We start from the raw sequence: 8,734 nt of genomic DNA, 5'->3' as shown, positions 1-8,734 counted from the left end.
TTTTCCCATTTCTCTTCCTCTGCCCATCCCTTCCATGTGAACACTCTACACTTACTAGCTATGTGTCTGTGGACAAGTTACTTGGACTCGCCCTCTTTGTCTATAATATGGAAATAAGTAATATCATTACTAATAATAGGCACACAGGCATAATCCCTCCCTGGCCTCTGCACACAGTCCTCTCTCTAACTCAATGCTGCCCCGCTTTCCACATATATTTAAGTAGCTCAAGCTCCTCCTCCCCCAGGAAGTCATCCCTGATTGAACCAGATACAGTCCCAACGTCCTTAATCCAACTGTCACCTAGTAAGAGCTCAAGTGGTTATTTTTGGCTGAAATTTGAAATAACAATAATGGCTATGATGCACTGAGTGCCTACTATGTGCCAAGAATTCTATGGCCTACTCCATATCCACACAAGAGCCCTGGAAGGCAGACATTGTCATACCCACTTCTCAAATGAGGAGGCTGAGACTCAGAGTAAGGTGACTTGCCCTAAGTCATTGGCAGGTAATTGTCAAGGTCAGGACTGGAATACAGGCTTGTTTGCTATAAAAGCTCTACCCCACACCACCTCCTTCAGAATCCCTTCCTCTTGCCCTCATTCCCCCATACACATTGTGTGTGCACTGCATTTTAAAATTATTTGTGGTTTTAAGTACACAAATAATAGAGGGATATAGTCTCTTTATTAAAAAAAAATTAAAGCACATAGAGCTGTGTCACCTTTGACCAGGAACCTTCTACCCTCCCTCCTCCCCAAAGGAACTCCCACTATTACCACTGTCTTGGGTATCAATCATTCTAGTGTTTTCTTGCGAGGTTTTTTTTTTTTTTTTTTGAGACAGGGTATCTTGCTCTGGTGCCCAGGCTGGAGTGCAGAGAATGCAGTAGTGTGACATCACAGCTCACCACAGCCTCTGCCTCCCAGGTTCAGGTGATCTTCATGCTCAGCCTCCCAAGTGGCTGGGATTACAGGTGCATGCCACCAGGCCCAGCTAATCTTTGTATTTTTAGTAGAGACAGGGTTTCACCATGTTGGCCAGGCTAGTCTCGAACTCCTGGTCTCAAGTGATCCACCCACCCCGGCCTCCCAAAGTGCTGGGATTATAGGTGTGAGCCACTGCACCTAGCCCCATAAACTTTTCTGTATTTGTAGGAAATAATGTTGTTGAGTGATTTTACATAAATAATGTGTGTAGGGCCGGGCACAGTGGTTCACGCTTGTAATCCCAGCACTTTGGGTGAATGAGGCAGGTGAATCACTTGAGACCAGGAATTCAGGACCGGCCTGGCCAACATGGTGAAAACTCGTCTCTACTAAAAATACAAAAATTATCTGGGCATGGTGGCCTGTGATCCCAGCTATGCAGGAGGTTGAGACACCTTGAACCCGGGGTATGGAAGCAGAAGTAAGCCGAGATTGCACTACTGCACTCCAGCCTGGGTGACAGAGTGAGACTCTGTCTTAAAAAAAAAAAAAAAAAAAAAAAAAAAAACAGAATAAAGTGTGTGTATCACTCTTCAACAGGCTATTTCCCATTCAACAATATGTCTTGGAGAGCTACATCTATACCTACACCATCCTTTCTCGGAACAGTTGTGTGCTACTCCATGGCACACACGGACTTTGCTTATTTACCCAGGTCCCTACTGATGGCTATTCAGATTGTTTCCAATTCTCACTATTAAAAACAGGCTGAAACAAGTATGTACAGACCTCTCTGGGCACTGTGGTATGTGCTCTGTGCAGGGCAGGGACAGTCATCTCTTCTCATCTGTCACACTGTTAGCAAACACCTCTCACGGGGGTTCTCAACTTGGGAGCCACTGGAGGTTTCAGGGGGACCTCAAATCCCTGAAATTATACCCAAAGTAACCTATGTGTGCCTCTGCATATATGCACTATCTGGGGAGAGGGTCCACAACCCTTAGCAAGTTTCAGGTTTTTGAAGGACCCACAAAAGCTAAGAAGTACTGGCCTGTATTAACTTTCATACCTTTATGTTCTGGGTAATACGATGTTATCTGCTCAAAAGGACAAGCCGGGCAACATAAAGCCTCTTCTCCCCCTTGTTCTGCCAACAAGTATTCCACCTAGTGTGGAAAGAAAGGACCTCTGGAGTCAGACTCGGGCCCAAATCCTGGCTCCATCCATTACTGTGCAATTTGGGGCAATTAATTAACAACCGAGTCTCAGTTTCCACATTACAAACTGAGGTAAGTCAAACCTGCTTCATAGAGTTATTGTAAGGAGTAAACAAAATGCCTTGCACCAAGCATCTAGCACGCACGGTAGGTACTGCTATGTACCCGTGTCCTTGGTTTCCTTTAGTTCTGGCCAAGAGCTTTAGGCAACTGGGACCTTCTCAAGGGCAGGGACAAAGGCTCACCCAGTGTCTGCAACCCCCTTGAGCTCTGAGCCTAAATCTGTCATGGACAAATTAGGAGTGAATATACTGAGAATAGAGTCCTTGTCCAGGCTCTCCGGGTCACACCACAGCGGTGCCACTAGGAGGCTGCAGGACAGGCCCTGGGGCTGGAGAGACTCTGCAGGAGCAGTTCTGACTGAAATAGTGTGTGCATGCAAGTGTGCACGTGTTGTGTGCTCATATATTTAAGTGTATGAATAAGTATGCATGTTTGAGTGTGAGCCTGTGTCTGTGAGTGTGTATGTGTTGGCGTGTGTGGGTACACTTGGGTTGGGAGAGGCAGAAACCAAAGGGGAGATAAGGTTTCCAGAGAGGCAGCAGCAGCCCCAGCTTCTTCCCTTGAGTGTCCAGGTTGCTGGAACAAATATTCCATTACCTACTGTGCATTAAGCACTGCTCCTGTCCTTGAACTCATAGGAAGACAAAAACAAGACAGTTATGTTCAAGCAATATTTCCAGGTGCCAGCATTGTTCTAGGCACTGGAGATACAAAAAGACACATTCCTTGCCCTCCACTGAGGTCAGACATGACACATCCCTGGAGTCGGTGGCACTTCAGTGAGTAGAGCCCTGTATGGGGCACCCATGAAGAGCTGTGCTCAAGACCAGAAATCGTGGAGAAAGGCATAGTTGACCCTGTCCTGGGCAGCAAACCCTTTAAGAGGGGCCATATCCCCTACCCTGCCCTGCAGACTCAGACCCAAAGTATCTGCAGCCACCTTTTCTCCTCCCTCCCTTGGCCACCAAGCAATGCTGGACAGAACTCTTCTCTGTTGGGGGAGATCATGGGGCGTAGCACCCTCAGTACGCTGATAACCCTTTCTCCATCCTCACCTTCCCTCTGGCAGCTGGCCCCACCTTTCCGCTCCCACCCTTCCCTCACTCCCAGCAGACAACACCCCTCTTCCAACTAACATACAAGCTTACCTCTCTGAGCACCCAGTCCCCCCACCAGGCTCAGGGAATGAGGGTGCCGTTTCGCTTGCTCAGGTTCTCCTGCTTCCTCCTCTACTGGGGTCTCCTTCCATCAGTCACCACTGCCCCCCACCCCAACTTCCACTCATGAACCACCACCAACTATGGTGCAGTAGCACTACAGCCAGGTTAGGCAGCCCAGCGCCACCATTTCCCAGGCCTGGGACCTCAGACAAGTTATCCCACTTCTCTGAGCTTTGGTTCCCGTGCCTGTAGCACAGGGCGAAACCCAGTGATGCCGACAGAACCTACCTCACGAGGCCACTGGGAAGATAAGATTACACTGGGCACATAAAATGCTTAGGACTGGGCTAGGGAGTGTTTAGTGAATGTGATCACTGCTGCTGTAAGCCCCTGACAGCACCCGCGGTATCTGAAGGGTACAAAGCCTCTAGTAGATGGTCAGAAATAGAGTCCAGGGATGGCATCAAATAGTTGTTTACTTTCCCCATCAAATCATCCTTTGTCCAAGTTAGAAAAGCCCCAGACTCGGTCTCCCCAGGGGTCCCCATGCAGAGCCTAGGCTCTCCATCAGGCAGCCTGGTCCCAATTCCCTGGGTCTGGGCGTCACTGGACAACTTCAGGGTAAAATGCAGACCATACTAGTGGGCCTTTTCTTGCTGATGATATGGGTCTCTTAGTAACTTACTATGCCAACATCTTCTTACCAAAGACCTCCTCGAAACAAGGGGAGAACCACCTGTCTACAAGAAGAGTTGCTCAGGTGTCTCCCATCCTAAAATCCTTATGTCAACCTCCAGCTACAGCCCATCTCTCTCCTTCCCTTCTCAGCCAAGCTTCTTGCAGAAGTCACCTGCACTTCCCCCTTCTCACCCCACCACAGGCTGCCTGACCCCACTACTCCACCAGTGACGGCCTGTGGCCACTCCACCTTTCCCTCCAAAGGCCTCACTTCATCTGCTGAGGCTAACCACTTCCTCTTGGAACATCACCTCCCTGGCTTCCAGGACTCCACTTCCCCAGTCCTCCTCCCATCTCCTTGACTGTCTTCTTTACTCCCTAACCAGCTTCATCCTGCCCGCCGGCCTCCTCAACACTGGCTTCTCCAGCGCTCCACCCTGGCTTACTGCGCCTCTCTCCCCAGCCCCTTGTTGGGTGACCTCATGATTAGAAGCACTGTGCATTTCTGAAGCCTCTCAAGTCTCTCTCCCTCTGTTCTCACCCCTGACCTTGTTTGGTGCATCCCACTGTCAACAAAACACTTGCAACTAAACAAGCAGAAAAGAATTCCCTTCCTTCTCCTCTCTCCCCTCCTAAGAACTCCATAAAGAGCCCCATCCACTCCACCAAATCAGAGCCCTAGAAGGTACCCTCACCTCCATCCACCTCCAAACTTTCACCAGATCCTGCCTATTCCACCTCAGGGGAAGTTGACCAATTAATTAGCCCAATAGGCTTAAGACTGCAGGTGCAGGGAGGCATGGATGTGCTTTATTTCTTGGACATGGCTCAGAGGAGGGGCAGCTCCTGAGCACAAGGGCAGGGCGAGGGGCAGCACAGGCTAGCAGGAGAGAAAGCCCTGAAGCCCAGATCACACACAGTCTCACCAGATCCCCAGTTGTGCCATGGCTGCTGCAGGCATCTCCCTTCCCCGCCTCAGCCCAGGCCTCCACTAGTCAGCAGCTGAGCTGGCCCAGCTCCCCTCCACAGGCACAGCCTGCAGCTTGCCCTGTGCTCACCCCCAACCCCCCACCCCATTCTCCTTCACTGTGAAGCTCCTCTGAATACAAAGCCCACCTCTCAATAACCTATCCCAAGATAATTTGGTTGTGCTAACTTGAATTTCTGAACTCCCTGCCCTGTTTCCCAGCATGGTCCTTTCTCCATGCCAAGCTACCTCAACCTACTAAATAGCTATTTTCCCTCAAATCTTTCCAAACTCCTGTCCTCCATCCCTGCCTTGCCCTACGAGTATTATGTTGTTTTGTTTTTTTCCTTTTTTTTTTTTTTTGAGACAAAGTCTTGCTCTGTCACCCAGGCTGGAGTGCAGTGGCACGATCTCAGCTTACTGCAACCTCTACCACCTCCCCAGTTTAAGCAATTCTCCTGCCTCAGCCTCCCAAGTAGGTGGGATTACAGGCACACGCACCATGCCCAGCTAATTTTTGCATTTTTGGTAGAGACAGGGTTTCGCCATGCTGGCCAGACTGGTCTCAAACTCCTGACCTCAGATGATCCACCTGCCTTGGCCTCCCAAACTGCTGGAATTACAGGCATAAGCCACAGTGCCCGGCCATCTCTTGAACTTACTGCTCCCTTCCTGGCCCCTCACACCATCCCTTTTAGAGGGGTTCTTTGCACAGCAGCTGGGCGATCTTAATAAATGTCCATCTGGGATGGGGACCCACTGGCCAGTTAAAGCAGGACAGTGACGGGGTTAAAGTCCCAGCACCTAGTGCAACCCACGCAGCCTTCCCTGGCCTGGCCTGTCAGCCGCCTCAGCCCCACTGCAACCCTCTAGGTACCTCAAGTGGCTGGCAGTTCCCGGCACATCCCACCCGGCATCACACCTCTGGTTTTGGCTGGAATGAAAGGGTATTCCCACTTCAGCCTGTCACTTGACTAACTCTGACTGTCCAGTTTCCAGGCTCTGGGCATCTTCTCAGGAAGCCTTTCTGACCCTCGCGGGTCAGTGTTGCCACAGCACATGGGCTCCTGTCACCTGCTGCAGGAGGCAGAAACTGTTCATGGATCTGTCTCCCTTCTGAGAGCTTCTCCAGGACAAGATCCCTATTTTGCCCATGTGGGCAAACACAATGTTTGCATCAGTCAGCGTCCAAGCAGGCAACAGGGGAACACTTGAATTGGGATAATTTGAGGACAGTTTAACACAGGGACTGTTAACAAAGGTGTGGACCAGTACAGTGGGTGCTGCAGTGCCCTGACGCCAAGGCCCCAAGAGTGTGGAGCACTGTCTGAGGGGCTGTGACATGTGATTGAGGAGTGTGGTCAGCCCTGCAGGAATGGGAGCCCGCTGATGCAGTCCGTACAGGTCAGCCTCCTGGGGCACAGGGCAGGGTGGAAAAGGGTGAGAGGGACCCTGAGGGACAGATTAAGATGTCCAACCCGAGGCTCAATCAATGTCAATTGAACAGAACTTCACTGATGAGACATCTGAGCAGGGTCACCAACCACTTCTCCAGGGAGAAAATGACATTCCAGGCCAAAAATGTGCCAAGGCTCACCTGTGGGGTCAGCATGGCTTATGCCTGTGTAAAGGCAGCAACAGTACTGACAGGGTTGGAGAAGCAATGAGCAAAGTCAAGGTCTCCAAGTGGGACAAACCCCCGCCTCCAGGTTGAGAGCACCGAGTGGGCAGAGCTCCTCCGCCAGGCTGCAAGGGACTTCTTTGGCTTGGGTTTTCCAGATGAGAAATTGGCTTTGGAGAAGGTGAGTGGTGGCCCTTTGTGAGATGGGGAAGAACCCACACTCTTCTTTCACTTGATAACTCACTCAGCAAACATTAGGAACCCACTTGGAAACGGGTGTTAAGAGCTCCAGGGTGAGCCAAGACCCAGGAAGCCCCCAGTCGGTCAAGTGCAGAGAAGGAAGACTGGGCCATTTCCTTGGCCAGCGTAGATGACCAAGCTGTGGAGTGACAGGAAACAGTGGTGTTAAATAAGGCCAGGAGCCAACCTCCAGCAGGAAGCACTGACCTCAGCTTGGGCCGGAAGGTGCTGACCTAAGAGGCAACTGGAAGTAACTACAAGTATCCACAGTGGTCATCCAACGGATCCTTCCGGAAAGCTATTTTAATAGCTGAGGGAGGGCACATTACCAAGAAATATTTCCACCACAGGTCAGTGCAGCAGAAAGCAGAAATGAGGCCAGGTGGTCCTGACTTCAAATCTCAGCCTGTCACTTGACAAGTCCCTTAACTATTCTCAGCCTGGGTTTTCTCACTCATAAATCAGACACAATAATCACACGGCATCGTGAAGACTTGGAAGAGAATATGTAAAGTGTCCGGCACAAAACTGGCACAAAGCAAGCCCTCAATAAATTAGTTTCCTGTCTGTTCCTACTACCATGTGCTACAGACCAGGGCTGGAGAGATGTGGCTTCTACCTCCAAGAGCTGCCTCCAGTGGGCAGCTAGATTGTCACAACAAGTTGGCAGCATGCCAAGACCAGGTCAGAGCCCTGGGATGAAATGTGAAGTTCCAGAAGGAAAAGGAATGCTGCTGTAGGAGAATGGACAGCACTTCATAAAAAACAAAAATGAGGCCAGGCGTGGTGGCTCACGCCTATAATCCCAGCACTTTGGGAGGCTGAGGTGGGTGGATCACCTGAGGTCCTGAGTTTGAGACCAGCCTGACCAACATGGAGAAACCCCATCTCTACTAAAAATACAAAATTAGCCGGGTGTGGTGGCGCATGCCTGTAATCCCAGCTACTCGGGAGGCTGAGGCAGGGGAATCACTTGAACCCGGGAGGCGGAGGTTGTAGTGAGCCGAGACCGTACCACTGCACTCAGCCTGGGCAACAAGAGCGAAACTCCATCTCCAAAAAAAAAGAAAACAGAAAAGTAGGACAAACCCAAAAGTGACTCCAAAGTTGTAAGATTTGTAAGGCAGGACAGTTGCTGGTGCCACTGCTAAGAAAGTCCTGAGAGGTAAGGGCAGAGGCAGAAACCAAAGCTCTGAGAAATGTGACCAGCCAAAGTGACCTGACATGCGAGCCAGCGGCTGAGCCCAAGCTAAAGCTTTGGCCTCAACCCCCAACCCAGAGCACTGCACATGCAATCATGATCCTCCGATGGCCTTGACTGCTGGCCTCAACCCTTCAGTAAGCTGCAGTCTTTCTAAATTTTCCAACACCTGCTCCAGCTGTAGGGCCCAAATCATGGCAATGGGCAGATAAACAGTGAGCAAGTGCATATCTCCATGGATTGCAATGTGGTTTCATTCCTACAATTCCACACCACTATTTATGAACCATCGGCTCACTATGACTCCCAGATGCTCTCTATCCTCCTTACACACAACAGGTCCCACCTAGTCTCACCCTTAAGACTGTCGGCACTTGGGGCCAGGGAATTCTTTGTTGTGGGGGCAGTCTTGCACAATGTAGCATGGCCAGCAGCATCCCTGGACTCTACCCACTAGATGCTGCCCCCAGTTGTGACAACTAACACTCTCTCCAGGCACTGCCAAACGTCCTCAGCTAAGAACCACTGCCTTATCTCTTGTACAGCTTTTTTCCCCCTAAACATGAAGAGTAAAAACACACTCCAGCTTAAGGGGTTACAGACATCATAGAATACCTTAAACTGGAGTCATAAACTGGAGTTTAATGGGGAAACAG

The sequence above is a fragment of the Macaca fascicularis genome, chromosome 4 (genome assembly GCF_037993035.2).
Source record: "Macaca fascicularis isolate 582-1 chromosome 4, T2T-MFA8v1.1".
NCBI classification, from domain to species: Eukaryota; Metazoa; Chordata; class Mammalia; order Primates; family Cercopithecidae; genus Macaca; species Macaca fascicularis.
The sequence above is the reverse complement of the archived record's forward strand: the minus strand, read 5'-3'. Positions refer to the sequence as shown.